This window comes from Tyto alba, unplaced genomic scaffold (assembly GCF_018691265.1).
Source record: "Tyto alba isolate M040663 unplaced genomic scaffold, T.alba_DEE_v4.0 Super-Scaffold_23, whole genome shotgun sequence".
NCBI classification, from domain to species: domain Eukaryota; kingdom Metazoa; phylum Chordata; class Aves; order Strigiformes; family Tytonidae; genus Tyto; species Tyto alba.
Genome location: NW_024881297.1, coordinates 20,002,713 through 20,009,041, shown reverse-complemented (window position 1 = coordinate 20,009,041; position 6,329 = coordinate 20,002,713). Strand labels below are relative to the sequence as shown.

The window sequence follows — 6,329 nt, the reverse complement described above, 5'->3', positions numbered from 1 at the left end:
GATTTTTACATACTATAAATTGATCCAACTAAAACTTTAAATCCAGATACGTAGAAAGCTTGTGAATTAATTTACCCTATCCTGACTTTAGAATCTGACCCACTTGCAATTTTGTAGCAATGACAGAAAAACAAGAGGAAAATTAAAACCAATACAGAATGTTTCAACAAAACCCTGTCTGAAAGTATGTGATCTTAAGTTTTCTGTGACAATTTTTTTGGGCTTTACACTCAAACGTTTGTTTGGGGGTTTTTAACATCTAAAGTGGGATGTGCTAAATGGGAGTGCTATGTACTTAATAGGGAAATGGCAACGATGTCCTTAAAGACTGAAATGTGCTCATTTGTTCAGAGCCCGTAAACTACTTAAGACTTAACTCGTAAGGCCTAGTAGGATTTAAAAAAGGACCTACAGCGGCCATCTACAAAAGGATGCTTTTCCCCAGCCTATGTGTATTTTGCTCACTGCAGCTGCAACTAATAAATCACTAAACCATAGATTAAAAGCACATAATTAGTATAAAAGTAATTAAAGCCAAGATTCATTCTACCTAGGAGTAAATAAGCACATTTGGCATGTAAGTCATAGTACAAAAGAGATTTATTTCTTTTTAGCATGCATATGCTAGCAGAGAGTCTCAGAACCAGAGTTTCTTCTTCTGCTGAGGAGGGAAAAAAAAACAACCCTGCACTAGGGATTTGAAAGCTTTGAGTTTAAACCATGAGAACAATCCATTTGTGATGAGCATTCTATTATTTTAGGGTTTCCAGCACTTATTTGAAACAATTTTAGTATAAAACTGACAGTCTGTAATACAATAATATTTTTTTTTACCTGCTGATGGATTCTGGGTGTCAGATGGCTGTATCTACGTTAGAAAGCTAATGAGCCAAGCAGGAGCAGACCTACAGTCAGTAGTGAGGTTCCCTCATCCCTATTTTACTTGTGGTCAGGTTTTTCAGTCTGGTCCCATGTGCTCACTGGCTGGAGCACAGGAATTGTTCTCCTGGAGTACACCTTTCTGATGTTGGTTTCACCCAAAAGTCTGGTTCACATGCTCTGTCCTGCAGTGCAAGAAAAAGGACGGTAAGTGGGAGAAACCAGGAGATTTGCTTCAGAAGTGCACTTCTGATCAGAACTAAAATGCCAACCTACCCTCACCCTATTTGCACCCTTATCACTGAAAAAGGGTGGTACAAGGCCTTGATTTGCACTCAGAATCCAGCTGGCCAGCCAAGACAGCACAAATTTCCCCTTGCTTTCATTGAAAGGCAGGCAAGGCTTTGCTCTAAATCACTGCAGTTGCACAATGCTAAAGCAGCAACTGAAATATTTATCATGAAGTATAATTTCAGGCTTTTTTTGAAAGAGGCTTATGGCTATGTGTAGGAGAAATTGGCTTCAGTCTGTTGATTTTTCTATCATTTGAGAACAGTTTAGTCCACTGCAATATTGGCACAGGAGGTACAATTTTAGACAGGGACAATTAGCTCTTCACCATCACTCTAAGCTAATACCATGTTTTCTGTGATACTAAGGGAAAAGCAAATCTCCTGATGCACAAGAAATGCTCCAGGAGTCCCCAGCAATTCATTTATTTCCTAATTGACTTGTAGACTAAAACAGAGAATACAAGTCTATGGTTAACCAAGCCCTTCCCCTTTCCTATCCCTAGTCTTTGCTTCCCCCAGGAAAAACATGGGCACGTGGTCTGCCAGGAAATCTTCAGCACACCCTGTTTGCGTCCCCAGTAAGAAGATGTAGGGAGCAGAATCCCAGGGCTTACTAGTGAGTGGTCCCAGTGGAAACAGAGCAGTTTGTATTCACAGTGGCCTAGGAAGTTATGTCAGAGCGAGTGAAAATCAGTGAGCTATCAGCTGAGATCCCTCATCCACCTCCAGAGTCTTAGAAAAATGAGTGTGCTCAGGGATACACGGAATAGGTACCAGAACGCTCATCATCTTTTCCATGAAAATTGCACTCATCCTAACGATTCACATCATCATCACATCTTTCACGCTAACTTCCCTAAAAAGATGTCCCAAACCAACCCACACCCACATATCTTTAGCTGTGTATGTATGTATGCGAAGTCATGAAAATAACTGTATGTGGTAAGACAAAGCAGCCTGAACGACCAAAATATTTAGAAACAAAAATTCTTTTCCGATGGCATAAATCCCACTAGTAGTAATTTCATCTCGAAATGGAAAGCATAGCATTACATTATTTGAGCACAAAGGCCAAATTTCCCTGGTTGCCAGTTAGACCCCAAGCTCATACAAACGCAGCAGGAGAAACCTAAAATGATTTTATTTCCTAGTGGCACTAATTCCATTGCAGAAGAAAATGTAATTATATTTATATTGACATTATAATGATAACTTTGCAGGCCAGACTCCATTCTGTCTGTTAGGCCAGATATAAACAAAGCAGCAGTGGAGATCTAAGAAATTTCTGTCCCTTGGTAGCAGTGTGCCTGGCGGCCCAGCTAGTAATTTCAGCAGTAAGGGGAAAGTCCATTCTCTGAAAAAGATAGTTAAGATTTAATTTTGTCTTAACTATGAAACCTCTCCATTTTGTATTGATCACAGCACCCTCAAATTAATTCCATGTGAATTTTGCAATAAGGAGACTAGGCTTTTGTCCTGTATAGCTGTAAAACATGGCATCGCAACATAAAATCTTGTAGCAGTTATATATGTATGCACATACGTAATGCAATGTGGGTTTACGAGCACAAAGTTGTACAAAAGAGGAGCAGGGTGTTCATCATCAAGATAACACTAACGAGGTCAGAGTATTCACTTGTGATACATTAGAGAAATAGTAATTTCCTTGGAACAGGAGGAACTTTCTCCAGCACAGCCCTCTTCATGCTCAGCCCAACCTGCCACTGCCCCACATCCATGCTGTTGGGGATAGTCTGCAAAATCCCAGCGAAGGTCTGCTGCTCATGCTACATGCTTCAACATTTGTAAAGAACAACAAAAATTATATATGTATTTATGTGAATGGAAACTTGTTACATGCTGTAAGAATTTTGTATGAGGTTTTTTATTAACTTTTTTGTATGGCAGAAATAACCTTCCTCGTATTATGTGCTTGGTGCATGTTATTATTAAGACAAAACAGCAAAGAAAGATTTTAGTGAGATTTGTAAAGTTCTGGTGGGGATGGGTGCCACTATCCCCACGTTAAGGACTGACCTTGCATTTCAGGAAAGCAGAACAAAATATGAATTTCTGTTACAGTGATGAATTTCTCAACATAGAGCTGATAAATGATCGCAGCAGATCTAGCACCCTGGAGATGTCTTGCTGTTGTGAACAGTAATTGCTTGCTGGCTGTTTAAGGCTGTCAGGATCACATACAGTAGTTCAGACTGGAGCCTGGCACCATCTGACGTGTGGTTTTGCTTGCTTATTTATCAATCTCAGTTGCCCCTGTATTAAAAGAGAGGCCCTTCAGGAAAATGGAAGTTCTTTCCTGAAATTCAAGGAGGTGGGAATTGCAGTTATTCACTACTGATACATTAATTTAATACATAGTGGCATTTTTAGGTATTTATCCTGGATATATTAACTTAATATGTTATGGTACATGTGCCAGCCTATCTTATTGTTTTCTCAAGGCACCTTATTGCTGTAAAATATTGCCGGTTCTAAAGCCAAGATCATATAAGTATTCATTACTTCTGTTGCACAAATGGTGCCACTGCCCACAGGAGAAGCAATACCAAAGGAGTGTGTTTAAATTCAGGGCTGAAGGATTTCTCTTTCCTTATAAAATTCATAAAGTAAACAACTCTAAAAAATATTTGCAGGCTGGAACTGTACTAGATGAAACAATTATAAGATAGAATGAGCTCAACAACTTACAATTTTCAAAAGTTAGACTTTGGCTGAGAATAATATTTGAGGACAATCAGAACATTAACCTAATAAACACAAAAACCTTGTTTGGGTCAACTGAACTTAAATTTATTTGGCTTTTTCTTCCATACTTATATGCAAAGACAAAATCCACCGTTATGATATCTATAACTAGGATACCATTGGATGGATTAGTTAAGTCACTGCCCCAGATAACCAATATGTGTGTCATATAAGGAAGTCAGTTAAGGTAGATGCAATTTCCCTAATTTAACCATATAAAAGAGAGGCACCTGGTTTAACCTACCATCCCATCTCCCTCTACTTTCAAAGAGGAGAGAGGAAAAAAGAAAGGGAAATCTGGGCTGTGGGTGGAATCACTTGCTTCTTGGTGGTGCCTCCTCCGAGGCAGTGGGGAGGAAGGTGCTGGTATATTTGAAACTAAGTTTTGATCTGTTACACTGAAATATTGTCACTCCTTACCGCACAGAAGAGTTCAGAAGATGACTGTGGGACATTCAGGTGTGAGGGCAGTAAGAGGCACATAGGAGCCATTGATAGACTGTGCACTGCTTGAACTCCCCATCCTCTGCAGCTGGACGTAGCTGAGAGAGTTTGTCAGTGTTCACAGTCCAAGCCTGGAGCACAAATTTGGCTGAGCTTGTTTTTTCCATTTTCGTCAATATTAAAAATATGTCCTGTACATGGTACTACTTCTGTCATTCACCACAGAAAGACCTTTGCAGGCAGAGTCCGACACCATCACATTTTTATAAATGCTTCATAGAAGTGTACAGATTTCACAAGCTTACATTGGCTTAAATCAGAGGAATTTTATGTGCTTTACCAATGTTACCTGAGGAAATACAGCTCCCAAATGGTGATATTTTTTTTTTTTTCCAAAATACAGTTATAATACGGGGGTGGATGTATGTCGGCACCAGACCAAAGTTTCTTAAAGGACACTTAAGCAATTTTAGATATGGAGTTTTCACAGCTTGTTTGTTCTTAACTGTAAGTTTTGTTTTTGATGAACTTTTTAAACTTAGTATTTTGTTTAAATTAATCTCTCCTCTAAGATATTTCAATACATATTAGATTAAATCTTCTTTAATTTACAACCACAGTGCCTTCTCTGCAGTCAGTTTGTATATACAACGCAAACGTGTATTTTGAATGTTAACTGTTTTATAATCTTGAAAAAAAATTCAAGAGGCTTGTGCAAATATCATAAAAAAATAAGGATAACATACACACTAAAAGTAAATATAAATATTTGGGAAGAATGGCAGAAATCCTTTGCTTATGTACAGAAACTCCCAGAGTATTAACAGCAGTCCGTCATATTCCAAAGTTCTAGAGTACATTTGTGTTCATAAAAAGAACCCTTTTCTTCAGTTCTCAGTGTTTTAGAGATGCCTGGATTGGTTAGTGTGAGAGAGAGTTTTTTCGGTAGTGGAAAATTTCTTCATGGCAATGACAACAGTTTCTTACAGGACAACAATACCAAAGTTATAAATCTGAAATCAACAGAATTAAATTGCCATAAAACCACTGCTATTGAAATCACATTTACTTGCTCTTAGTTTGTTTTGGTTGTTTGGTTTTTACCTGAAAAGGTTTAGGAGTTTGGTTTTTAATGTATAATACAATTCAGTTGACAATAGATGTTATAGGAATATGGTTGTATTTATAACTAGTAAAAATGCACCAGTGTCAGGGAATACCTCTTAAGTACACACATAATGGCACTGACAAGTTCTAAACTTACTACATGAAATCTAATAGGAAGCCAGTATATGAAAGCACTAATGTTTAATATTATGGGTCACCTCCTTCTCGTTTCATTTAGAATTACATTTATCGGCTTCCAGATTTAACTAGATCCATAATACGTAAAAATACAACATGCGAGTTGGAAATGCATATATCAATTTGAATAGAAGAGCTGATAAATTTTACATTTTAATCACAAAATCAAGCCACTTGGAAAATAATATATTTTGCAGACTGCTTTAAAACATTTTGCCCCATTTTTTCACTCCTTACTGGAGCTAATACCATCAGTGTAGCAATACTTCAGTGCAAGGGAGAGCATCTTTGCACAGATCTCACCCTGCCCAGAGTACTGGAAATGTCACAGCAGTGTGATTGGAGGAGTCCCACTTCCTCTTCTAGAGGAGATTGGAATAAACATCTGTGCACTTGGATGATCATCTAAATTAAACTGAGTGTGGCAGAGACTTCCTTTAGCAGTTTCCCTGTCACTAAAGGAAATGAGAGTGTAATTTTATAAGTCCAATTACAGGATGACTGTTTAGCAGCCAAACATCAGGTCAAATGCAAAATAAAAAAAAATTAGATGTATCTCACTGTAGATTGGTTTTGTCTATTACACATCAATACTTACACTTGGTACTCAGAACTGTACTACATCATATATAAAGCCTTGTT

The 6,329-nt window shown here is 37.9% G+C and overlaps 1 protein-coding gene across 1 annotated transcript in view; it reads right to left on the bottom strand.

The window, feature by feature from the left end:
• Positions 1-747: 747 nt before the first annotated feature.
• The window catches only part of LOC116962787, a 58,628-nt gene continuing 53,046 nt past the window's right edge, over positions 748-6,329 (bottom strand). Inside the window, exons 10-11 of the mRNA XM_042796522.1 lie at positions 3,210-3,446; positions 748-1,064 (exon numbers count right to left, since the gene is read on the bottom strand). The gene's annotated coding sequence lies outside the window, so the exon portion shown is untranslated. The remainder of the gene's footprint in view (positions 1,065-3,209; positions 3,447-6,329) is intronic.